Genomic DNA, 27,505 nt, shown 5'->3' on the forward strand with positions numbered 1-27,505 from the left:
AAAAAAAAAGCAACACCAGCAGCCAACAAATGGCACTCAGAGAGCCAGCTAGTGCGGGCTGGTTTTTTTGGACAAGAGACTGTGTCCGCGGGAAGCAGAGGAGGCCGAGTGTGGGTGAAGAATGGTAGAGAGTGGGAAAGCGTGTATCACAAATTGCTGGTGCTCTGGAGACCCTCAGGAAGAAGCAAAGATTGTGCACGGAGCCAGGCACTCAAGTGAAAGGAGGGGGAGGTGGTGAGAGGCAAGTGAGAAATCAAAAGAAACAGAAAAAAAAAGCAACGCTAGCAGCCAACAAATGGCACCCAGACAGCCACCCGCTTGGGTGTGTGGAATCCAAGCAGCTGGTGCTTCCCGGTCCAGAGACCGTGGCTGCAGGAAGCAGAGGAACAAATGAACCAAAGCCCCGGGATCCCACCAGCGCGGTAGCCCAGACCGAAAAGCAGCTCCACACTCAAATGGAGCTCCGCAGCCCCTCAGGAAGAAGCAAAGATGGTGCACGGAGCCAGGCACTCGAGCGAAAGGAGGGGGAGGCGGCGAGGGGCAAGCAAGAAATCAAAAGAAGCAGGAAAAAAAAAAAGCAACACCAGCAGCCAACAAATGGCACTCAGAGTGCCAGCTAGTGTGGGCTGGTGTTTCTGGACAAGAGACTGTGTCCGTGGGAAGAAGAGGAGGCCGAGTGTGGGTGAAGAAGGGTGGAGAGTGGGAAAGCGTGTATCACAAATTGCTGGCGCTCTGGAGCCCCTCAGGAAGAAGCAAAGGTGGCGCACGGAGCCAGGCACTCAAGTGAAAGGAGGGGGAGGTGGCGAGAGGCGAGTGAGAAATCAAAAGAAACAGAAAAAAAAAGCAACACTAGCAGCCAACAAATGGCACCCAGAGAGCTGCCCGCTTGGGTGTGTGGAATCCAAGCAGCCGGCGCTTCCCAGTCAAGAGACCGTGCCCGCAGGAAGCAGAGGAGGCCAAGCTGGGGCGAAGAAGGGTGGGGGTGGGAAAGTGCACACTGCAAATTACTGGTTGTTTTGTCTCCTGCCGGATGCTCAGTGAGGCTGCTTCCTCATACTGCATTTGCTGGTCTCCGATAGGAGTCCAAGATGGTGGATCCGCGCTGCGTTAGCTGGTAGGGGACCACTGCATGAATCTCTCCTCGCTCTCCGTTCTCTGTCAGTTTTCTCACTCCATTTGGTGGTTGGCTGAGTTCTTTATCTCTTCATTTGATGTTTCAGGGTTTCAGGATTGTTGTATTCTCTGTTTGGCTTAGTTTTTCGGATCTTTGCTGTGGAGGGACAGCGTGGTGCTTCTGCCTAGAGCGCCATTTTGCCGGAACCTTTGGAAAGTATTTTTTAAAGGAGCAATCTGAGCAGGGGAAGAAGAATGATCCTTCCATTCGCCAGGGCTTGTCTAGGGCTGGGGGAGGGGGATAGAGCAAAGGTCTGTATGGTATCCTCCAGTTGCATATTTTCAGCAAAGCTTGGCAAAAGGCAGGGAACACATTAAGGAGAGTCAAAGACAAAGTAGGAGTCCCTGGGTGGTGCAAATGTGCACGGGAGGTTGGAGGCTCAACTCTACCTAGAGGCAGTTCTGAAGAGAAGCTTGGTGATCTATGTCTGAAGAATCAGCCATTGAAAACCCTATGGAATGCAGTTCTGCAGTTCAACATGGGGTTGACATGAGTCAGAATTGACTTGACAGAAGCTGTTTTTACTGGTTCATACAAAGCAATGTCTAGGAAGAATTTCTACCACCAAGAGAGGAAAGAGATGCAAATGACAGAAGTAGATTTGTTGTAGTTAGTGTGTGTGTGTGTTTATAGGGGAAGATATTTTGCTTTTGTATTTTAAGGAAATCACTGGAAGAGAAATCAGTCTATTGTGACAGAAAAATTGACTCAAGGGAATTATTTTAGAAATCAGAATAAGAGGCAGAGTTCATCTCAGATTTATGGGTACCCCCACAGCATCCCTCTAACTTCTCATTCCCACCCCTCATCCACATATAGAGCTTAGCACAGTGTGTTACATCCGTCACATTGGATTTAATTGACTTCAAAAGACACAGGGGCTACTAGCTAGCTTAGATTTACTTTAAATCTTTATATGCAATATGCAAGCTCTCTTCCTCCTATGTGTGTATCTTGTGAAACAGCCTAGCAAATAGGTCACCTGTAGCTGCTCTGGTCACAGCCTTGGAAAGAGTGCATTTCAAGGCAGCTCTGTGACCCTTCTAATGCAGTGACAGGGACAGACTTGGCTTCTTCCCAACTCAGCTCTCACTGCAGAATACCCACCTTCCTTGCTGGGAGAAAGGGGGCTGCTCCAGCCACTGGACAATTTTCATTTCCATGGAGACTATTTATAATCATGTGGTGTGATGGCAAGAGTCTCAGAGTCACAGGGATCTTGCTTTTTAACCCTGCTGTACCATTTACTGGAAGTTTGGTTTTAGTAAATTCACTTAAAGAGCCCTGGTGGCACAGTGGCTAACCAAAAGTTTGGTGATTTGACCCTACCAGCCGCTTCTTGGGAGAAAGATGTGGCAGTCTGCTTCCATAAAGATTACAGCCTTGGAAACCCTATGGGGCAGTTCTACTCTGTCCTATAGGGGTACTAGGAGTCAGAATCAACTCAGTGGCAATGGATTTAAGTTACTTAACTTCTCTGAGCCTCAAATTTCTCATCTTCAAATGGGAATATGATACTCATTCACAGGGTTGTTTCAAGGGCTGAATAAGACAATGTCTTTAAGGTGCCAGGCATGGTGTCTGGCACATATTATGAATGCCACAAATGCTAATTACTTCATTTAATTACAATCTAATGAATTCTCTGGCAAACTTTCTCTACGTGGAGAAAGATTGAGTCTAGAATTGAACTGTCCTCACTGCTAGGGATCCCACGACAAGACGGTGGTCTCTCTTCTTGGCATCCATATCAATCTCCAAAGAACATCGATCAGCCCTGTTTTGGTCACATGCCCATCCCTGACCATGACAGTGTCCAGAGTGATGGCGTAGTTTGACTACCTTATTACTTGCCCACTTCTGTGATGGTAAAGATGGTACCTGGGCAGCACTAGCAGTTTGCGCTCAACTACTAACCACTGCTAACCTAAAAGTTGGGGGTTCAAACCCACCCAGCAGCACTGCAGAAGAAAAGCCTGGTGATCTGCTTCTGTAAAGATTATGGCCAAGAAAACCCTATGGAGCAGTTCTACTCTGTAACTCATGGGGTCATCATAAGTTGGAATTGATTCAATGGCAACGGGTTTGGTTTTTGGTTTATAGTGGTAAGGACAGAATAATAAAAACAGCAACAACACAAAAAGACATCCAGTCCTTAGAGTGTAGCTGATGTAAGGTGATGGAGAGATGAGAATGATTCACAATGGAAGCTTTGGAATGTTATGCATAACTTCTATGAGAACTTTGACTTAATCTTTAAGGTTCTTTCCATTCCTTTTAATTTCATAATGCTAAAGCAATTGGAGATTTATTAAAAAAAAAAGTAACAATTTTGTCTATTTAGTATTAAGAAGAATGAATAAAGAAACAAAATAAAGAAAATTAAATTATCAGAAATAAAATTCCTGACCATGAGATAAGACCCTGGGAAGCAATCACAATCCATCTACTGGGCTTCATAAAAATAGAACTTCACAGAATCCTAGGAGATCTCCTCCCTGTGTATCTCTAAAAAACAAACAAACAAAACTCAAACTCATCGCTGTCAAGGCATTCCAACTCACAGTGACCCCACATGTTTCTGAATACAACTGCGCTCCATAGGTTTTTCAGTGGCTATAACCTTATGGAAGTAGATTGCCAGTCCTACCTTCAGAGGCATCTCTTTGTGTTAGTAGCTGAGCCTGTTAACCATTTGCACAATCCAGGATCTCTAGATACTGCTGGTGGGCTAAATAGCTATCTCTAATTTCTATGAGGTGGCCAGAGAAACTGGAGAAGTCTGGATGAAGCAACAAGAAAGTCAGAGACGTGAACTCAGCTAAGGGAGAGGGCCTGACAGACTTATGAGACAGATAGTAAAAAGGTACCTTGGGAATACAATACCAGGCAGGTACAGAGTTGAAATCAAATTTTCATAGCCAACATGAATAATAATAATATTATATATAATACTATAATAGCAACATGTCTATAGTGTTGTGTGCCTGTTCTAAGCACTATGTATCATTTAATTCTCAAAAGATTCCTGTGAAGTAGGCATGTGATATTGATCTCATTTTGACAATAATTAGAGGTAACAAAAATAATGAGACGGTAAAGGCCACTTATTAAAAGAAATAACATTTTCCCTGGTGAATTGCAACCTTCTTATACCTATTGGAATGCCAATTTGACACTATTTTCATCTAGCAGAGCAATTCTCTTTAAATATTAGCATCGATTTAGTTTATGTGAAATTCTACGTGAAAAATCACATGTCATCACAATGGGAGAGATCTTTTAAATCATCAAGGGCAGTCTTAGGACCCCACAGTATCAGCATGAAAATGACGGTATTTCTGGGAATTTTGTGTGTTATTTTCAGCCTTGTAAAATGAACAACTTTGCATTTCTGTTGTCTAGAGTGCAAAGCATTTGATTTATAAGGATGCCAAGTCAGGAAATAAAGCACTTTCTATAATTAACAATCTCATTAGAATATATTTCTTATTTTCCCGAGTTAATGGCAGAGATGACACTTAGGAGAATTAATGAAGGATTGTCCAGAGACAGACCAAGGATATTTCAAAGCATCAGATTAGTTAAAGGACGTCAGCTGACCACCAAGGAAGCATAATATATTTAAGTACAGTTAGCTTCACCTCTAGCATTTCTATGCTGTAGAGTGTTCTTTGCTCCATCTATCACTCTTTTAAGAAACTATGTATTGCTTATTCCTCCTAGCTACCCGGTCAGCCAGATTGGTACTTTACTCTTTGGAGAGGAGAAACAGAAATCAGTGAGACCAAACTACTTAACCCGTGTTAGTTACAAGTTGAGAGCGAGACTTCAAGTCTGAATTTGCATATTTCTTAATTTACTGGGCCCAAACTTCTTATCTTTACAATCATGTATTTATTATATTTTATATTTTTTCAAAGATGATAAAAAAATCCTTAAAGGAAAGAAGAATTATCCATGAAGCCACAACTCTATTTCATAATGGCATAGTAGTCCCCAGTCCTTGCCAATTGCATATAGTTTATGTATGTGTAACCCAGGTGCACTGACAAGCCTAGTCTTCAAGAATTACTTTCACTTTTAATCTCCAGGTGCCAATATTTGGAGCCCTCATCCTGCTCTGTTGCAGGAAAGGCAGCCTACTATTAGATTCTCCTTCCCAAATTTTCTATGTATCCCAAAGAATGCTTAAGTGTTTCAAAATTCCATCCTTCTACAGAAGTGGCCTGGATCCAGTGATATGCTGAAACATGTTCAACAACCAGCTCACCAGAAAAAAAAACTTGTGCATATATACGTGTACATAGTTTATTATAAATTTTATTGATATAAAGGACGTATAGTACACAGTTTATAGTAGTAATACAAAGTACATTTTTTATGAATTCCATTGACAGAATGCTGTCATCAATTTTTATTGAACTTTTGTCTCCCTAGACAATGTATGGTTGAAATTGTCCTGGAAAAACAAATTTTACGCAAAAGCAAGCATAGCGCTGCTGACATGAATGTTGGTTTATACCTTGGTTAACATGAATGAGTATAACAAAAGTGAAACAATGAAGACATATTTCAAAACCTCACTCATTTGTCAGTGATGAAACACCTTCTTTGTTGAATTGAATACTAGTTTATGAATACTAGAAGAATATTTTCTCAATTTTTTGTGCTTTTCACAAAAGGATATAGACATGAAATATTAAGTTTAATCTGTATCACTAACATTTTCTCTACTACTTTCTTTAACCTAGACAATCAACAAAGCAATGAGTCAAGTCCTGTTTTGTAGCAGTTTCTTATTTCTGTGGTGTAAATACAACCACCATCGCTGACTTCGAGTTACCAACAGGACGTCACTGAACACAGAGTTGGGAAGAGATGAGCAGTGGCACACCATTACATAGTATTTCCAACATATAGATAAAATACGTGTAAATAATTTCAAGAGCAGAGAATAGTAAAATATAATAAAATAATTTTAAAGTGATAAGTTTTGAGTATCTCTTACTTTTATTTTTAATAAAATTTATTTAATGTGAGATTATCTAATTTAATTTTTAATAACGTCTGTGTTTAAAACCATCTTACAAAATTCCTAAAAATTTAACTATTGGGCCTCAAGAGTCACCACCAGTAGGCTCCAGTACACCACTCCCTAGAACATGTTTTTCCTATTAAATCTATAGAGATGTGACTCTACTTACATTAAAGACAAACTCAGTATTGCAGAGAGCAGTTTAGCTTCACATATCTTCCCATTTCAGATGAGGATTTCTGTTTCACCAAATGTAACCAAGGACTCATCCAAACATTCCCTTCCAGACAAAGGGATGATATGCTCCTAAGGCAAATGTAATTTCCACTTCAGAAGGCAGGCCCTACTTGTAACATTTAAAATAGGTACCCCTCCCTTTATAAACAGGATTGGTTTTAAACAACATAGAGGTCTGTTCTATGTTCTAATGGATTCACTCATATTGTAAATGTTATGCATGTTTACAACATGTATACACTGTAAATGTTAGGTGCAATACAACATTTCCTATTTTGCTTTTCCCACATAGTATATTGTAAACATTTCCCTATGGTCTTTGTAATGTCTGTTTCGTTGGTTGATGTAACATAAGGTATTTCTTAATAATTCATGTTTACCTAAATTCATTTATTAATTTAACAAAAATTTACTGAGAACCTATATGCCAGGTGTTTTGCTGCAGACAGATGATGAATGATGAATAAAACTATCCTGGTCTCCCTTGATGCAATTCTCAGTCTACTAGGGAAGAGAAACATCACACCAAATACACAAACAGTTAAAAATGGGGATAGAAGCTGGGAGGAAAAGGCTAGTATACGATTGGTGGGACTAGCAGAGATAAGATCCTGTAGGGTCTAGTAGACTATTTTACAGCTATTAGATTTTATTCTCCTTGCACCCCTATATAAGTGAGATAGTAAGTTTTTGAAAGCTTTTAATAGGGGTGCAACGCAACACAGTTCACATTTTTTTAAATCGCATTTTTTTGTGTTTTCGATGGAAGTTTATACAGCAGATTAGGCTCCCATTCAACAATTTCTACTTAAATCATTCAGTGACGTTGGTTACATTCTTCATAACACGTGAACATTCTCAGTATTTCCGTTATGGTTGCTCCATTTCCAGTAACCTAATTTCCCTGCCCCCTTACCTTCTCATCTTTGTTGTTAAAGTAATTGTTGACCATTTGGTCTCATAGAGATGATTTTTTAAAGGAGCACAATACTCAAGAGTGATATTCTTTATTCTGTGAGTCAATCTGTTATTTAGCTAAAAGGTGACCTCAGGGGATAGTTTTGGTTCAAGGTTTAAAGAATATCTCAGGGCAATAGTCTCGAGAAATCCTCCAGTTTCAACCAGTTCCAGTTTACATTTCTAAAAGATCTTTCTTTTTTTTGGAGAATGAATTGGGGTTGGAGCAAGAACAAAAGTAGAGAGACTACTTTGGAGGCTGGGAAAGATACTGGTGGTTTCTGTGATGATAGAGGTTAAGTGGAAATACGTGAAATGTATTTTGTTGTTAGACAAGACGCGGAGGTGATTTGATGTGGAAGCAGAGGAGGGGGAACATAGTTGAGGATGACACCCAGTTTTTTGGTTTGAGTAAGTAGCAGAAGGAGCCATTCATTACTCAGAGAGCAGAGGAGGAACAGGTTTTGGGTTTGGTGGATGCTTGGCAGTGGAGGGTCAGGGGTTCAGGGTGTTGATTTTGGTTTCTAAATTTAAATATAGTCAGTACTTCGAAGTGTGGTAAGATCAGGCTAATCTCTCTAATTTTATTGTCTGATGACTGACATAAAAAAATTTGAAGTCTCAGAGAGAAAATTAAAGAATATAGCTAATAGGCAACAAGATATACAAGAAACAAAAGAGCTTTGGAAACTACTATGGGGAAGAAAGGAGGAAAACTTAAAGGGGTTTTTGTCAAATCCCGCTGGAAACATAATGTCATGAAGTTCTGCAAGGATGAGTTAGTTATTGGCATAAAATGATTGGCAGCTTATGTTTCATGTATGTGATTTTCTTCCTTCTTATTAAAAATGGTTTTTCCTTAAATCAGAAAAGGTGCTAAGGGGCTAAATAGTGTCATAAATGGGAAAAAATCTAGTTATAAGTGATTTAACTCATATTGAACTTATATCTTGGATGATCTTAGTTAAGAGGTATCTGGATAGTAACTAAATCAGGTCTACTCATACTCATAGTGACACTTTATAAAAGGGCTCCTACTTTAGAAAAGAAACTGAAAGTATCTTTGTAACTTACTTAGACTCCTGGACACTCTGGGCTCTGGGAACTTGGTTGTGATTGTTATTTGGGTCCCACAAGTTCAGAGTCCTCCCTTTAACAATATATTGGTGTTCTTTACGTGGACTTCAGGAGGACGTCAAATACTTGTGCATAAATATAGATATTCAGCAAACTACATACAATATCACAAAAGTATGACCTTGGAAAAGTTGCTTACACTCTCTCAGCCTTGATTTCCTTACGTGAATTGTAAGAACAATAATACTTAATTCACAGGGTTGCCTGAAATTTAAAAGATATCCTGTTCATAAAACATTTAGCACTGTGCTTAGCAGAGAGTAAACACATAATAACTAGTAACTATTACTATTTATGGAGCCCTGGTGACACAGTGGTGAAGCACTTGACTGCTTACTGAAAGATCGGTGGTTGGAACCCACCAGCTGCTCCAGGGCAGAAAGATGTGACAGTCAGCTCCCATAAAAATTACAGCCTTGGAAACCCGATGGGGCAGTTCTATTCTGTCCTATACGGTCACTATGAGTCGGAATCAACTTGTAGCAATGGTTTATTATTATTATTTATTTATTAATGTTACTGTTGTTATTCTGTTCTTTATCTCTAACTTTCCTCAACAGGGATTTGTGGAAACCCTTAACTATTTCCTGTGCCCTGCTAGTTTTATTTTTCTGTTACCTTCTTCTGTGGTGTCTGCTTATTGTATATCGTATTAAAATTTTCTCCCATACAAATTACTGCCAGATAATCATTTATTGAGTCTCTATTATGGGTTACAGGATGTTTAAAAGGAACTATTCCTGCCTCAGTTTTGGTTGTGGCCCCAAATCAGCAGATACAAGTGTTCCTATACAATGGATTGATGTACCAAGCCATCTATCCAGGATTTACCAAAGAGGATTCATTCAAACACCAGCGTTGTAACCCTTGAATCAACAACCTCCTTTAAAAGAACCAAGAGATGGCCATTAAAGAATGTATGTGGAAAAGCTGTTGGAGTGCTGAGGCATTTTCTTTCATACCACCCCTTACTTTGTCGACATTCACCCCAATCTGAGGGAAAGGAGCTTCAGGGAAACCACTTAGGGAGATTGACCTGTGTCTTCTGGCAGCCATAGGTCAAGCCTAGAAAAACTTAAAGGTAAGAGGCTGTGGTTGGTTACTTGGGTTCATAGCAAAGTAAGGAGGAGCAGTGTAATGTTGGGGAACCTTGAACCCCCAGAGTTTGTCTGGTCAAATGATGGGTGAGGGTTGCTGAGGGACCAAACGTGCACCAATCAAAGAGACAAAATCTGCCCAAGCTGTTTTAAAATGATCTTCTCCAGAGGGAGGAGTGATGGGTCCCCAAAAGGGAGAATCTATGTAGAATGGACCACTCAGATGGGGGGACTGTAAGGGACCAGGAAGACAAGGCATCACTCTCGTTATGGAAACTCAGGTCAAAGATCCCAGTAATGACGCTGTCCATGAAGAACCCAAGAAAAATAGCATAAACTTCTGCCAAGTGCAGTGAGACTGAGTTTTAATCTTCCATCAAGTCTACAGGAAACGAAAGGTAGATTATTAATGTCGGCAAGTAATACCTTTCCTGCCCTTACTTATTTTCTCTTTCGGGTCTGGAGGAGCCTATGTAGTTCAGACAGTGGTAGGAAAATTGTGGGCAAGTAAGAAGTAGCTCACCCCATTCTCTTAAATGAGGAGGAAGAAGCTTTAACTTTAAATAACTTCGGGAGGATTCTTATACTGAAATGGACAACCAGCAAGCAACATACACACAGGCTTACTTGTGTTTACTTTCTAATCTGTAGTGCACAATTTCAAAGACGTGGTGAAAAACAGGTGAAATGGTGCACTACAGATTAGTAGTAAGTAAACACAAGGAAGCCCTTGTGTACCTTGCTTATTGGGTAATCTGTCCCTGATGTGTATCATCTAAGAGTGAGTGGACAAACTATGAGGACTGCCTGAGATTTCATCTAATGACAAAGGAAGAACAAACCCCATACAATGGGTTTGAATGCCCAGTGGGATGGCTGGGGTTTTCCTCATTGCCTCCTCTGAGTTCTATTTATTCAATCTACTGGTTACAGTTGTGCCTGGGACATTTTGTAGGTGAGGAATCTGAGGTTCAGAGGCAATAATATGCCAAATTCACTCAGCTGATGGGTGGTAAAATTAGAATTTAAGCCTTGGTGGCTCTTCCTAACACTAAGGAGTGTAAGAATATATATCATCCACTCTCCTCTGACAAAAACAACTTGATTGCTATTTTAATATCTCTTAGACATTGGAGAAAACTAAAGATTTTAACAAAAGAAAAATAATAATAAGGGATCTTACCCATGGATTATATCACATTACCTAAAGTTGTAACACAGTACCCCAGTAAGCTCTTCACATTTTCTTTTTTTTAAATCCCAGTTGGATTTCAGAGGAAGTTTAAGTGAAATAATCTGTTGGTTATTACCTTTCTTTTAATTTTTTTTTTTTTTTTTTTTTAGTTTTTTTTTTTTGATACCTTCTATTGAGTCTGCCCCTGACTCATGACAACCCCAGGTACAACAGAACAAAATGCTGCCTGGTCCTGCACCATCCCCATCGTGATCCATAGGGTTTTAATTGGCTAATTTTTGGAAATAATTACCAGGCCTTTCTTACTAGTTCATCTTATTCTGGAAGCTCTGCTGAAAACTGTTCAGCATGATAGCAGTATGCAAGCCTCCACTGACAGGTAATAGCTGTGCATGAGGTATGTTGGCTGGGAGTTGAACTCTGGTCTCCCACATGGGAGGTAAGAATTCTACCACTGAACCACCACTACCCCCACAGTTTGTTTAGTACCTCTTTATTAAACAGCTAAATGTTTTTTACATTTTTCTATCAATAAATAAAGTATAAGGTCATTCTTCATCCTAATTCAAAAATTTAATAAAATCCCCTAGGCTTCTTTTCTGTACCACTGTGTCTTTCAAAACAAAATTGAAGCAAAAAAACCTTTGTAAATATTACTGCAAGCTTTTTTCTTTTAAGTTCTCATGATCTAAACATTATACAGCAAACAACACTTAAAGTGAAAATTGTTCAGATTTTATTCAATTTAGAACTCCTTTTCGTAGTGTCATTTGTGTTCGAACCACTGTGCTAGGTGCTGTGGGGAACATATAAATAATGTGTGGGTTCTGCCTTGAAGAAGTTTACTGTTTAATGAAGATAAAAAAAAAAAAAGAGGTGTTCCAGAAAGAGAAAATAAAGAGTTCAGAAAGCAAAGGGAAAAAAATTAGGAGAGGAAGAAGTTATAGAAGAAATCACAGAAAAAATTTCTCAGATTTGAATTGGCACCAAAGTCTTTAGATTGAAAGAACCCATTCAGTAGAGAGAAAGATGGCTGAAAAAGGCCGTACTTGGTGTGTTGGCTACCTTCTCTTTGATCCTCTAGACTCGCTCTCCATCCTTCACTGCTTTCTAGTCTGTATAGGTGAGATTATGTGGCCCGCATGCCCCAGGCCTTTGGTTGGACTTGGCCAAGGAGAGCCCTAATGAGAGATGCGAAGGAAGCAGGAGGGTGGGTATGAGGTGTTTATTCGCTTGGCTCCCTCTCTGTGGAGTCTTCTCAGGCTGCTTGTGTCCATCAAATACAGGTCACTGCTGCTCTCAAAGTCGTCATCTGTATATGACCCTCTTTTTTTTGTTCTGGTTCTGGTAATCCTTTCTTCTCCTGTCCCTTTGGGTTTGGGAACAGTAACAGCTTTGCAATTACTAGTTCTGAGTTATGGCATTATCCCTTGTTGTTCTCCTACCCTCCAACCATACTTTTAAAAATACACTCTATATTAAAGGAAAGAAAACAGGAAGAGGTCATTTTCAGCTAAGAGAGTTGGAGAAAACTTCATGAAAAAGATGATTTTTTAAGCCAAAGTAGATTTTTGATGAGAAAAAAAGAGGAACAAGCCATTTTAGTTGTGTGTGTGTGTGTGTATGCGGTGAATGAGATTTATGTATACTAGTTACACTAATAAGGAGCCCTGGTGGCGTAATGGTTAAACGCTTGGCTGCTAACCTAAAGGTTGGCAGTTTGAACCCACTCAGTGGCTCCCTGGGAGAAAGACCTGGTGATAAAGATTGCAGCCTAGAAAACCCTATGGTGCTCTTTTACTTTGTCACGTAAAGTCGCTATGAGTCAAAATCAACTCAATGTCACCTAACAACAACAACAGTTACACTAACAACAGTTACTCTTAATAAAAGCCATAAGCTAGAAAAAGAAATCAACAAAGTACCTTCCATTCATCAGAGTTAGCTATAAAGGCCAAATGCAATTAAATTGTAGTGAAATAAATGTAATTATTATTGTATCTCTAACACCTAGCAAACCAAACCTGTTGCCATCAAGTAAATTCCAATTCATAGCAACCCTATAGGACAGAGTAGAACTGCCCCATAGGGTTTCCAAGGAGTAGCTGGTGAATTCAAACTACCAGCTTTTGGTTAGCAGCCAAGCAGTTAACCACTGCACCACCATGCAAAGGGAAAGCCATGGTTTGGTATATAAAACATAAATCGTATCAGCATACAATATGACACATACATCATAAAGTGGGGAAAAAACAAAACAAAACTCCCACACAGAGTGTTAAAGCTATAGGACAAGGTCATTATTAGGTTTGTGCTTATCAACCATCAAGCACATATAGAGATTCAGTAAAAGCAGAGATGTACGATCAACTGCTTGTCTCAGTACTCAAATAGTTTTAGATAGTAATTGAAAAGAAGTTTAAAGTAAGGTAAAAAAAATAAATAACCATGCTGAGGAAGTCCAGATTTAGTATCCAGGATAGAAAAACAAAACAAAATGTAACTGAATTCAAGACCTAGGCAGTCAATCAGGTTTTGTTTGGCTTTTCATGATCATGGCCACCTGAGGGTTTCCTGGACTTAATTAAAATAAGTCAGGAAGTATTGCTGTCTGCACTTCTACCTTCTAACCATAGGTTTTGCAGGTTGGAGAAACGAGCACTTAATTTTATTACTTCAACGTGGTCTTTGCTAGGCTGGAAACATATCTGCCTTGTTAACTATCACATTCCCATGTTTATACTGTCCTTTGCTCAGAGTATGTGCTTTACTGATATTTCTTGAATGAAAGAAACAATTCCTAAAGTTCTGACTCCATTAAATCACTTCAGAATTGACTTCAGTGTTCTCTGATTGCATCCCCTCAGTGATAGCAAATTCACACTGGCTGGAAAAGGCTATTCCATCTGCAGACAGTGGTACATGGTTTATCCCTCCTGCTACCCAGCACCAGAACTGAATTATTGCCCCAGATGTGATCTCAGTCATATATAATAACAGGGTATTACTAGCTTCTTCCTTATTTTGAATTCTACATATCTGTTAAGATTGAATTGGCTTTTTGGTTGACCATGCCAAAGTGTTTACTCATATTGAATTTATACTTATTTCTACTACTTTTTCTACATAGGTGCATATTAAACCATGTCTTCCTCATATTGTGTTTGTGTGTTTTGTGAACCAAATACAGTATATTATAGTTATTCCTATAATTGGGAGGATTTTGGGAGGAGTATTTTTTTTTTCTATTTTTAAAATTTGGTATAATTTACATACAATATTTTCACTCTTTACTATACAGTTCTTCATGTTTTGACAAATTTTTACAACTACGTATCCACTACCACAATCAAGATAAAGAACAGTTCCATATTCTCAAAATATTCCCGGTGCACTGTCTTAGTTAACCCATCTCCCACCTTCTTCCCTATACTTTTGCCTTTACAAGAACATCATTTAAATGGAAACATACAATATACAGCCTTTTGGCTATGGCTTCTTTCATTCAGTATAACACATTTGAAATTCAGTTCTGTTGTTTTGTGTATCAAGTGTTTGTTTCTTTTTATCTTTTATCAGTATTTTCTTGTATGGATACACCACAGTTAGGTCTACCCATTCCTTAGTTGAGGGACAATGTACTATTTCTAGATTTTGACACTTACAAATAAAGCTACTATAAATTTTTGCAGGCACTTTTTTTTGTTCGAACGTAGGTTTGTACTTCACTTGGGGAATATCTGGGAGTGGAACTTCTAAGTTGTATGGTAAGTATAACTTTAACTTTTAAGGCACTGCTAAAATGTTTTCTAAATGGGGTTGTACTATTTTGCATTCCTACCGGCAATGTGTGAGAGTTCTAGTTGCTCCTCATTCTTGTCAGCACTTTGTGTTGTCAGTTTTCGTTCTTCTTCTTCTTGTTTTTAAAATTACATTTGATTCTAATAGGTACGTAGTTGTATCCTATTATGGTTTTAATTTTCATTTTCCCAGTGGGCTATTTCTGTTGAGCATCTTTTCATGTACTTATTTATAACTTTATATCTTGTTTGGTGAAGTGTATATATATATGTGTGTGTGTATGTATATATATATATATATAATCTGGATATAAGTTCTTTATTGGCTATGGGATGTGAAAATATTTTCTTCCTGTCAGTGGCTTGATTTTTCATTATCCAGAAATGTCTTTTGAAGAATAGAAGTTCTTAATTTTGATAAAGTTCAATTTTTTCTTTTTTGGATTATTCTTTTGGTGTCATATCTAAGAAATCATTGTTTATTTCAAGAAGACAAATATTTTTCTCTTATGTTTTCTTCTAGAAGCTTTGTAGTTTTAGAATCTACATTTCAGTCTATGATCTTTTTAAATTCATATTTGCATAGAGTGTAACGTATGGATTAAAGTTCTTCTTTTTTTATTTTACTTTTAAAATTGCCAATGGTTATCCAGTTTTCTCAGCAACATTTATTGAAATGACTTTTCTTTCTCCATTAGATTGCCTTTTCAGCTTCTTAAAAAATCAATTGACCATATATGTGTGGGTCTTGGTGCCCTGGTGGCACAGTGGTTAAGAACTTGGCTACTAACCAAATGGTAAGCAGTTTGAATCCACCAGCCACTCCTTGAAAACCCTATGGGGCAGTTCTACTCTGTTTTATAGAGCCGCTTGAGTCAGAATCAACTCAGTGGCAACAGGTTTGGCTTTTTTTTGGTGTGGGTTGATTTCTGGCTTCCACTACTCCTCTGTCAGTTTGTCACACTGTGGTGGATTGCGTGTTGCTGTGATGCTAGAAACTACGCCACCCGTATTTCAAATACCAGCAGGGTCACCCATGGTCGACAGGTTTTAGTGGAGCTTCCAGACTAAGAAAGACTAGGAAGGAGGACCTGGCAGTCTACTTCTGAAAAAACTGACCAGTGAAAACGTTATGAATAGCAATGGAACATTGTCTGATGCAGTGTTGGAAGATGAGCGCCTCAGATTGGAAGGCACCTAAAATATGGCTGGGGAAGAGCTTTCTCCTCAAAGTATAGTCATGCTTGGTAAAGTAGAGGGTCAATGAAAGAGAGGAAGGCCCTCAACGAGTTGGATTGACATAGCAGCTGCAATGATGGGCCCAAGCATAGCAATGATTGTGAGGATGGTGCAGGACCAAGCAGTGTTTCCTTCTGTTGTACAGAGGGTCGCTGTGAGTCGGAACCGACTTGATGGCACCCAACAACAACAACAAATTTCTGGGTTGTGTTTTGTGACTGAACCCTAGCAAAAGCCATCACCTCTTCCCTATCTGCACTGCTGAATGGAGATCTCTCTGGCCTCCTGTCCTGCCTCTAATCTTTCTTGAGAGCATATGCCTGAGGCTATGGAGAAAATTTTGTATGTGAGTATAAGCTACCCTTATGTCTGGAGCTCCTAGTTATTCTAAATATATATGCTAGCCCACACTGGTCTTTAGGAATTTGTTAAAATTTTAGCTGATTTCTTTTTGATTCTTCTAGATTTGCCCCCTTGTTCTCTTGTGCTCTGGCACAGGTGAAATAATTTCTATGCCCCATCTCTCCTTGGAGGGGCTTGTCTCTTTTAAGAATTCAGTTCTCACAGTTACCTTATAACCTCTGCTCCCTGATGGGTTCAAGAAAAGTTCTAATTTTGCATAATATCTGCCTTTTGATGTTGTTTTTAGGATAGGAGTGACATTCCCTTGCAGCTTTCTATAGCTGACATGGAAGCAGGATTTATAAGACTTACTTTCTGCACTCAGCACTAAGTTTTTAAGATTCATTCATGTTGTTGCATGTAACTGCAGTCCATTTATTTCCCCCAGTGGATAGTAATCTATTATGTGTATATACCACAATGTATCCATTCTTCTGTAAGTAGGTATTTAGGGTGTTTTCCAGGTTTTTTAATTTTTATGAACAATGTTGTTTTGAACATACCTATTTGTTTGTGCACATTTGTAAGTTTCTGTAGCTTGTATACCTAGGAGCAGTGTTGCTGGATTGTAAATTATGTTTGCTAAAATTCAGTCTTGCAAAATAATGCATTTGCCTGGGTTTTTAATTTATGCCCCCCACATCTACTGAGCAATAAAGAAAAGCTGTGCATGTCACCTACGTTTATCCTCTTTTCTTTTATTTATCACCTATGTCTACCCTCCCCATTCCCTTTTCATTAACAACCCATTCTGACCTAATTCTTCCTGGTGTTTTTTTTTTGGATCTTGGCTTCTTCTATGGCTTATGATCAGGCTCTTGCTTTCTGGTCTTGAAGTTACTATTTTGTTTCCTTGATTTTTGACTCTCAGTGTTACCTAAAATACTTTGGCTTGGAATTGCTACTGTACCTTGTATTGCTTTGGACACCAGAATATAATATCCTTTATTTTATTTAGCCTTTCACCTCAGTTTCCAGCTCTGGCTACTTGGGCCTGCATCCTGACTGGGTTTTCCTTGGTCCACTGTGTGTGTGTGTGTGTGTGTGTGTGTGTGTTGGGTTGGAACACTTGAGACTGAGATAATTCCATCAATCATTACCCTTAGGTAGACTTATTTCACTCCAGAAACTGGTTTAACCAGTCGTAATTCGAAGCCACATTTGTCTGTTTTGCCTTGAAGGATATTTAGAAAGTTAAAGCCAAGATTTAGATACTCAGTTCAGGACACAGTGATCTATTTTTTTGCCCTCAAACTATGGGAGTCTCAGAAAACTGACTTCATAAGGCACAAATTAAGACTTTTCTTTGTGCTTTGGTCTCCTTGCAACAAATCTATGATCTAGAATTAGAGTGCTTGCAGGAAGGCATTAATACTGGGGCTGTAACACGTACAAGTACAAATTTAGTGAGAAATTCAATGTTTATGTTCTTAATGTCAATTGTCTGGGAATATATTTTATGATAATATGAATATAAGCAAAGAACAAGATATAAGTTTTAAGAGGGACTAAATAAAGAAACCCTCAATTTCTATAGCTACTAGTTTCATTCTCCCTAGGGAAATATTGATTCAAAGCAGCTATGAAGTGCATAGAATTCTCTTCCCTTGATAGTGTTCATTATAAAGTTAGGAGAAAACATTGTCTGTGCTCTCAAAGAGCTTATAAGCTAACAAAGATTAGTACACCAACCAATACCAAAGAAAGCATCAATAAATGCATGGCAGAAAACACATATAAATAATTATGGATGCTCAGAAGGATATAATTCACTGTTAAGAAGTAGTTGGATCACATTAGGTTAAGCAAGAAGTACTGTTTGAGAATGAGCAGCCTCATCAAAAAGAGAATGTGTTGTGAATAAACATATTTCCTTATCCAGAGATATGTTCTTAAAGTTTGATTCCTTCCAGGCTACAAATTGGTTGAAATATTGTACTTGATGCTGTTGATGCCCTGCCTAGATCCCCTTTACCAGGCCAGTGCCTCCGTCCTGCATCCATTGCAAGTGTTGCCTACGAAGGCTCACAGCTGTGCCCTCCTCTGGAGAATTGTCCAAGCTCAGTGGTCTCAACGTGTGGTCCCTGGATAAGCAGAATCAGTATCACCTAGAAACTTGTTTGAAATACAAATTATCAGGCCCCATTCTGAACTACTGAATTGCGAACTCTAGGGATATGGCCCAGCAGTCTGTGTTTTTAGAAGCCCTTCAGGTGATTCTGATTCATAGAGAAGTTTGAGAACCATTGGCCTAGTTGACAGGAGCCACCTTGTCTGGAAGGTTATGAACCACCACTACCCCAGTTCCATAGCTGATCACTGACAGGTACAGGGTACAAAAGGGCAACCTCTTTGCTTGTTAGGGTGGGGAAAAGGCAGCAGCTCTGTGGTGTGATTTATACTCTAGCATAGGAGTCAACAGACAATGGCTCATGGCCAAATCTGGCCCACTATTTGTTTTTGTAAATAAAGTTTTATTGGGACAAAGTTATGCCCATTTATTTTATTGTCTATGGCTACTTCCACACTACAGTGGCAGAGTTGAGTAGTTGCAAAAACGACTATCTTGTCCTTTACAGAAAAATTCTGCTGATCCCTGATCTAAAGACTCACTTATCCTCAAGCATCAGGCCAAGGCTAGACTTCACTTGAGACAAAATCCTTTCTTGATTCTTTCCCTTTCTGTATTCTGCTTCCTCCTCTACTGTACAGATTGCATCCAAATCCTTGCCTCAGGCTCTGCTTTCAGAGAACCTGACAAGTATACTTCCATGCTTCTGTATTTTTTGTTATTCTTTCTGTGTGTCCAGGCATGGACCAGTAATGAGAAACTTGCCTCTAAAAATGGAGGGTGCTGAGAGACCGAAGAAAAAGGCAGGCAACTCCAATGTGGTGGCAAAGGAGTTTATCTGAGAGACTTACACATGAGGCCAAATCCTGGGTGGCTGCAGAACCAAAGCAGATCTCCACTCCCTGCAGTGGGAGGACAAAGGTTTTATAATGGTGGTGGACAATAGTGGCTACATGCCAGGAACTTACATAAGAATGACTTAAAACCAAAACCAAACCCACTGCTGTTGAGTTGATTCCGACTCATAGTGACCCTGGTGGCGTAGTGGTTAAGAGCTACGGCTGCTAACCAAAAGGTCGGCAGTCTGAATCCACCAGAAGCTCCTTGGAACTGTATGAGGCAGTTCTACTCTGTCCTGTAGGGTTGTTATGAGAAGAATGACTTAGCAAACTGTAATGAACTAGTGAACCACATGAGGGTGCTCATGTTTAGCCTCTCAAAGCTAGTTTCCCCTTCAGTCCATCCTTTGATGCTGGCTCTTACAATCTGACACATCCCCCCTCTTGTGCCATAGTGCAAGAGACCCTGTTCCCTCCCTGCTGGGAACAGGTATAGAAGTGGGGTTGAGGTTGACCAGATGCCATGTGGTTCCTGTGCATGTGCAAGAGAAAGAGAAAGTTACTGTGTGCCCAGAACAGGTGGAAGGCTTCTGTGACAAGGAGAAGGAATTGGGAGAGAGAAAGTGACCCAATTCCTAGCCCCCTTATAAGAGAATGCTCTGGGCCTAAGGCCTTTACTTAGGCAGTCTGGATGGGAGGCATAGAGACAGACCATTCCCCCAACACTGTGTTTACATTGACTTTAAGAGATTCCCTGAAGCTTCCTACACTAATGTGTCAACGTTGATTAAAGGCAGTTCCCTCCCAATTTACTGTTTGGAATTAGAGCTTTTCTCAGAAAGGGCTGTGCTTCTGATCTCTGCAATCCCAGCTTTTCTTTCTACTACTTCTCTAATAGAGTATAGTGACAGCCTGGAACTGTCTTATTACCCTGGTTCCAAGGGTTACATGTAATTATTTTATTTATATTTATAATTTATACAGCAGAAGCCTACCTGACATTTCTCACCACATCATATAGTCAATGTCCAAGGACCTCTAGGAATGCAAATAAAAGTAAGGAAAAAGCACTCACACCAACCACCGGTAATAATAAAGCATGGACAAGAGCTAGGGGAAGATATTATAATTCATTAAGTTAAAAATAAGATGGAGAAAATATTTTGTCTACAGTTTGCTCAATGTCATACTGAAGATACTAAGCATTATTTAAATAGTTCCCAGTCTGACGGCCCGCTGCCTGAGTTATTTACCTTCTTGATAATAAAGCAGCATTGAAATCTTCCCATTATAGTGATACTTTCATTATACAGTACTTGCAGTTGAAGTTTAGAAGAATGTTCATGGTTTCTAATGCAGTATGTTTTAAAATATTTTTTTTTTTTTTACTGACAAGCTAAAGGAAATAGGACTAACAGACAAAATGAAAAATAGTATGAAGAGCTGAAATAGCGAAAGTCATTTTCTGGAAGGATAAAGAGCTGGAACGAGAACGGAGAGAGAAACTTCTTAATGAAATAGGATCAAATATGATGAGATTGCACTTTAATACTGGCTGAGGATTCAGGCAGAGATGAAGAGTGAAGGGAAGTTTCTTGTGTGTGTTGAGAAATGGTTGATCATTTCATATTCTGAGGCTGTTTCTCAGGTGGTAAGAAAGGAACAGTTTCTCTATCCCTCTTCTTTGACATACCTATGCAAACAAAATATCTGTTTGTAGGTCAGAGGGTCACTGTAGGATTTTCAAATGCATGGCTTCAAATGAGGGAGCCCTGGTGTCATAGTGGTTAAGCACTTGGTTGCTAAGCAAAAGGTTGGCGGTTCCAACCCACCAACTGCTCTGTGGGAGGAAGATGTGACAGTTTGCTTCCAAAAAGATTTACAGCCTTGGAAACTCTATGGGGCAGTTCTACTATGTCCTAAAGTGTCACTATGAGTCGGAATTAATTTGACGGCAACGGGTTTGGCTTTTGGTTTTTGGCTTTAGATGGCTTGCAGGAAGATGCTGTAGGTATCGAATAAGGATAATTTTTTACCAGAATTTATGAGCTGAAGTTTTGTTTAGACTGGCATTCATTGTTGAATTTCTGCAAAGTGTTTTATGTCTGAAGGACTTTTACCAAAATCCCTTTTGGCTTTCTAGTTGGTTAAAAATCTTTACTGAATACTAATAGGGTGAAGAGTCAAGTACTCAAGATTTGAAGTATTTACTTGCATAAAACCAGTAGATTTTAATAGAGTAATTTAAATCTTACAATATCAATATAACAGAGTAGTAGATAACAAAACACCTCACATTTGTATACCACTTTAAAATTCTTTCCAAGTGCTTTCATGTCCTTAATTTTATCTTCACAACAATACTGCGAAGTGGAATAGATATATAATGAATTAATTTACTTAACAATCCAGCTCAAAATAAGCTTATTATAATAATTAACATTAATATTTAATAACTTAGAGTCAGAGGCATAGTAGAGCTATAAGTAGGAGCACGTGGTTTGTACAAAACCAGAAAAAAAGTAGGTTCAGATATCAGCTCTGACATTTATTAGCTTTGCTACCTTGATCATGTTATTTGATCATGTTATCTGAACCCCATTCTAAACCAAATATTTAAGGATGTGTATTATTAAGAAACACATTTTCCGAGTAAATGTTCATTAATGTTGGTTTCCTTTCTACTTACCCTCAGCTGTTTGCCTTCAAGACTTGTAAAAGATAGAAATCTGTTTACATGTTAAACATAATGTAAATTGGGTAGTTGATGATTGGAACAGAAGAAATACTACCTAAAAGAAACACCATGAAGAACTGGTGCCACACACTCAATGTGCATTACCCCACATCTAAGGCAAGAAGGAAACACTGGTTACCTAATGTTCTCTGGCAGACAAAAGAAAGCATACACATTCACAGGCAGAAACAAACATTTTCTTGGAATTAAGCTAAATGAGGTGTATTTCTACGAGCCCTTTAACAATTGATATTTGTAAGCATAGTAGACACTGCCTGGCTACAGCTTTACAAAATTAACAGAAATATTGATGCGACATTTTTTATATTGACCCTCAATAAAGGCTCAGGACAAAACCTTATACTATCAATTAGTGAAAGCACTTCTATGGAGAACTGAGATAATTTGGTCCGTGAATGTTGCTTCCTGATGATCTAACTTAAAATGTAATCGAGCTTGGGGAATTTAAAAGAAAGGGTATTTAGCATGTCCATTAGCCTGTCTTTTTCATATATCAGATGTCTTAAGCCAGCCCTTGGCAAGTGCTGGCTCACAGACAATTCATGATTGAACTCTCTGACAAGTACCCATACTGCAGCTATTCTATGCTGTTGGGTAATGAGAAAGCCATATGCTTTAGACAGCAGACATGAGGGAGGCAGAATTATCATTATATTATGAAAGTTAAGAGCTTTACTTGTATTCTTGCCAAGTCAGTGGGCCAACCCACTTCAGTAGAGGCTTTAGAAATAGGAATGTCTGTAGGTAGAGTTGTTATTTTCCTTAAAAAAAAGATCTCCAACTTTTCTCAAATACTTGTAAGAAATCCTTGGTTGCAATTCTCAAATTTTTTGCCTTATAGTGCACAAACGGCAAGTGTCATCTTCATGGTTCAGAGGTAAAATGTCTTTCCAAAGGCTACAGTTAGTAGCATAGGTATTACTAGAACTCTCTGATTCTCTGGTCCAGTATGGTTTATGGTAGTGTGCACTGCCCAATCCACTAAAGCAACCTAATCATGACTCTACTTTAGCATGTTGCTTATGCCATGGCTACTGTTCCATTTATTATAGATTCAGTTGTCAAGAATATCATTCCATGTCATCAAATCCTGACTTGGATGTGTGTTTCCATAGTTGAATTTTTGATACTCAGCTAGTTGCCCCAGTGTCAATGCATGTTTTCAAGGACTTTGGCTTGGTCAGGCCAAGAGGACCTGATTTTTAAAAAATCTATTTCAATTTATTTATATTGCTCTTACAAATATTTCCATGGTTTTTAAATGGTTTTTCTTTTAAGATGCCTATATCCAAGATTTGGAGGACAGAATATGCTGTGGAAGTTTCAAGTCATGCATCCTGCTCGCATATTTACTCATCTTGTTGTTGTTAGGTGCCATCGTGTTGGTTCCGACTCACAGTGACCCCACGTACAACAGAATGAAACACTGCCTGGTCCTGCACCATCCTCACAATCGTTGTTATGCTTGAGCCCATTGTTTCAGCCACTGTGTCAATCCATATTGTTGAGGGTCTTCCTCTTTTTTGCTGAGCCTCTACTTTACCAAGCATGATGTCTGTCTTCAGGGACTAGCCTCTCCTGATAACATGTCCAAAGTACGTGAGATGAAGTCTTGCCATCCTTGCTTTTGAATAGCATTCTGGCTATCCTTCTTGCAGGATACATTTGTTCATTGTTCAGGCAGTCCATGGTATATATTCAATGTTCTTCACCAACACCGTAATTTAAAGGCATCGATTCTTCTTCAACCTTCCTTATTCATTGTCTAGCTTTTGCAAGCATATGAGGCACTGAAAACACCATGGCTTGGGTCAGGTGCACCTTAGTCCTCAAAGTGACCTCTTGGCTTTTTGATACTTTGAAGAGGTCTTTTGCAGCAGATTTGCCCAATGCAATACATTGTTTGATTCCTTTACAGCTGCTTCCATGGGCATTGATCGTGGATCCCAGTAAAATGAAATCTTTGACAACTTCAATATTTTCTCCATTTATCCTGATGTTAGTTATTGGTCCAGTTGTGAGAATTTTTGTTTTCTTTACGTTAAGGTGTAATCCATCCTGACGACTGTCCTCTTTGATCTTCATCAGTAAATGTTTCAAATCCTCTTCACTTTCAGCAAGCAAGATTGTTCCATCTGCATATCACAGCTTGTTAATGAGTCTTCCTGCAATTCTGATGTTGCATTCTTCATATAGTCCAACTTCTCAGATTATTTGCTCAGCATACAGATTGGATGAATATAGTAAAAGGATACAACACTGATGCACACCTTTCCTGATTTTAAACCATGCAATATCTCCTAGTTCTGTTCGAACGACTGCCTCTTGATGCATGTATAGGTTCTGCATAAGCACAATTAAGTGTTCAGAATGAAGTTATGTCAGTTATGGTGGCATTTATTTAAGAAATTAAATTGATGTTTATATAATTATCTACTCATTTATTTTTATGATTCTTTTACTGACTATGTTGCAACTTCCACATTCTGTACCTTTAACATCCACATCAAAGGGGAATTATGGTAATAACGCATGAGCTTAATTTTCAATCCAATGTTGCAACTGGATTTAGTAATGTAGTTTTTTTTTTTTTTTAATCATTATCTGTCTTTTGTAAGAGAGAAATTCCTAGACATGGAAAATACATCATATATTCCTGGATCTCATCATAGAACTAAATATTGGCAATTAGAGCCTCCATTTTTATTATATTTATTTTTACAAAAAAAGCAATTCTAAGTTCTAAAATGTGCAAAGTGAAAAACGGGAGCTTGTCCTCACCCCAATACCATTTCCTTGGGGTAACTCACGTAGACACTTAGGTGTATGTCTTTTTTGAAATATATGATAAATATTTATTCTCAACAATTTTATTGTCCACACATATATGAATATATTTATAAATTTCTTGGCTCAGTAGGTTAAATGTAAAAAGATTTTGTGCTGGGAACAATGACAGCTGTTTAGCGAGGTATTTTTAAAAGCGTATGTCTGATTTTTAAAGTGGGTTTAAAGACCAACAAAAAGTCAAATAAAAATAACGTTATAATCCTCCTATTAAAAAAAAAAAACCACTGGGTATCTGATAACTCCCAATTCTAGATCCAACCAGTAAAGTTATTAATAAATAATTTTATTCTTCATTATTCCAGGCTTACTCAGTCAGGCACAAAGAGATAAAAGTTTCTAGTGGTGAAACAGATTTTTATGCCTTAGAAGATTAGAAAATGAAGTCCGTGATTACTATGAAGAATATCTTCATTAATAAGTTCTCATGAATGAAACATTTGCAGGATTCATTCCATATTTTTACCTACCCTGTAGACACATCAACCAGCGCTGGTATTCATTTAGCAAGACTGTGTCATGCCTGTGAGCCAACAACACTGAGCCCAGCCCTGTGACTCTGCAAGGAGTCTCCATTTGTCTCAGCAGAGGATCACCAGGACCTCTGCAGGACAAAATAGGGGCCCAGGAATATGTGTTGAAAGTCTGAGTTAACCAAGGATGAATGTAGGCTAAACCCAAAACCAAACCAAATCCAGTGCCATTGAGTAGATTCCAACTCATAGTGACCCTATAGGACAGAGTAGAACTGACGCATAGGGTTTACTGCCACATCTTTCTCCTGCAGACTGGTTGGTGGGTTTGAACTGCTGACCTTTCGGTTAGCAGCCGAGTTCTTAAACACTGCTCCACAAGGGCTTCTTAAATGCAGACTAAGATCTCTAAATATCTCAAAAAATCAAAACCAGTGACCATCTCATTGTGACCCCATGTGTGTCAGAGTAGAACTGCACTCCATAGGGTTTTATATGGCTGTAATCTTTTAGAAGTAGATTGCCAGTCCTTTCTTCTGAGGCACCTCGGTGGATTCAAACTGCTAACCTTTTGGTGCAGCCAAGTACATAACCATTTGCACCACCCAGGGACTCCCTTAACCCTTCTCTAAATCCTGAGTTTAGAGGCTGCCTTGATTGAGAAGCTTTCCATGATCATGTGGGACTAGGTTACCTTCCCCTCCTATGTTCCCTAGTAGCCTAGGCATTTTGAACATTCTACTATAATTACAGGTTACTTGAGTTTCTAAATGGTAAGCACTTTAAGGGTAGGGATTATGTCTTATACATGATTATCTCCCCATTTGCTAGCCCATTTCCTGACACATGGTGGTCTTTTCAAAGTACCTATTGAACAAATAAGTACATAAACACATGAATATATGTTTACTAAATTCTCCATCACTATTATGGCTTTTAAGCTCTACCCAAGTTACTTGGAAAGGGGGGATTTTTTAATGGCTAGCATAAGTGGCACAATGGTTAAGAGCTCGGCTGCTAACCAAAAGATTGGTAGTTCAAATCCACCAGCTGATCCTTGGAAACACTAGGGGGCAGTTCTACTCTGGTTTTTTCCATAATTGATTTACGTATTTAAGAAGGTGTGCTTGCTCTTTTCTGAGGCATGGCTTGGTTGTCACCACATTTGTGATTCTTAGCAAGCAGAGCTGTTGTTCTGAGTTATGCACTGAGTTCAACCAGGGCCTGATAAACCCACTGAGTGATACCATTGTTAACCAGCCTGTTAGGAATTTGAAGGGGTGCTTCCTATTGAGTCCTCTGTAATTCTATCCCAAGAACTAAATACCTTCTTAACAGGCAACCATGTTAAGGCAATGCCAGCACCCGGTTTATTTCACTTTGTGCTTGAAAATCTAAAACACATCTGTGGATCATTGTCAGGACACTAGCAAGCATTCCCTGTATCAGGCTCGGGGCAGAGCTATTTTACAGTATTAGAATAGTGGGGTTTGTCCCTTCCAACGGAGAGTGGTAGATTTCCAGAACTTTGCCTTCCTGTCTTCCAGGTTCCAGCTCAAAAAGTAAGACTCTGGTGAGACAGTGAAATATATGTACTTAAAAACCTGTATTATAAAAATTTCCACAATTGAATTGTAGTTGTCTGATTTCTTGTCTTACTCCTTCACAAGTCTGTAAACTCCTTGAAGGCAGGATTTTGCTTGATTCATTGTTGTATCACAGCTCCTCACACATCAACATAATGCAAGAAGTAGTGTAGAGGTCATTACCTCTGCTCCATAGGGGAGATTTTTCAGGTAGTATTAAAGTTGGAAGTTATATCAGGAAGATCAGGAAGCCAGGTATGTGTTTATTATCCCTCTCCCTTATACGATAAGCAGGGAGAGAAAATTAAAGCAAGCAGTTTTGTCATGCATATATTGGAGAGAAATAAACCTTATGTTCCTGCATTGCCCAGATTTATGAAGTAGAAAATTAGGAACAACCGTGTTTAGAGCTATAGAGGTAGACGTAATTGAGACCGTTCTGAATTTGTTAATTTCAGCAATTAGTTTTAACCAAAAAAAAGAAAAAGGAAAGAAAGGGCATAATTGTGGAGATTGGTGAAATAACTGAGTAGTGCAGAAAAGAATGAAACAAGACCAGGTCAGAGAACTTCAGGTTTATCACTCACAGCTAAGAGTTTAACAGTTTTTTTTATTGTACTTTAGATGAAGGTTTACAGAACAAATAGTTTCTCAT

This window comes from Trichechus manatus, unplaced genomic scaffold (assembly GCF_000243295.1).
Source record: "Trichechus manatus latirostris isolate Lorelei unplaced genomic scaffold, TriManLat1.0 scaffold00141, whole genome shotgun sequence".
NCBI classification, from domain to species: Eukaryota; Metazoa; Chordata; class Mammalia; order Sirenia; family Trichechidae; genus Trichechus; species Trichechus manatus.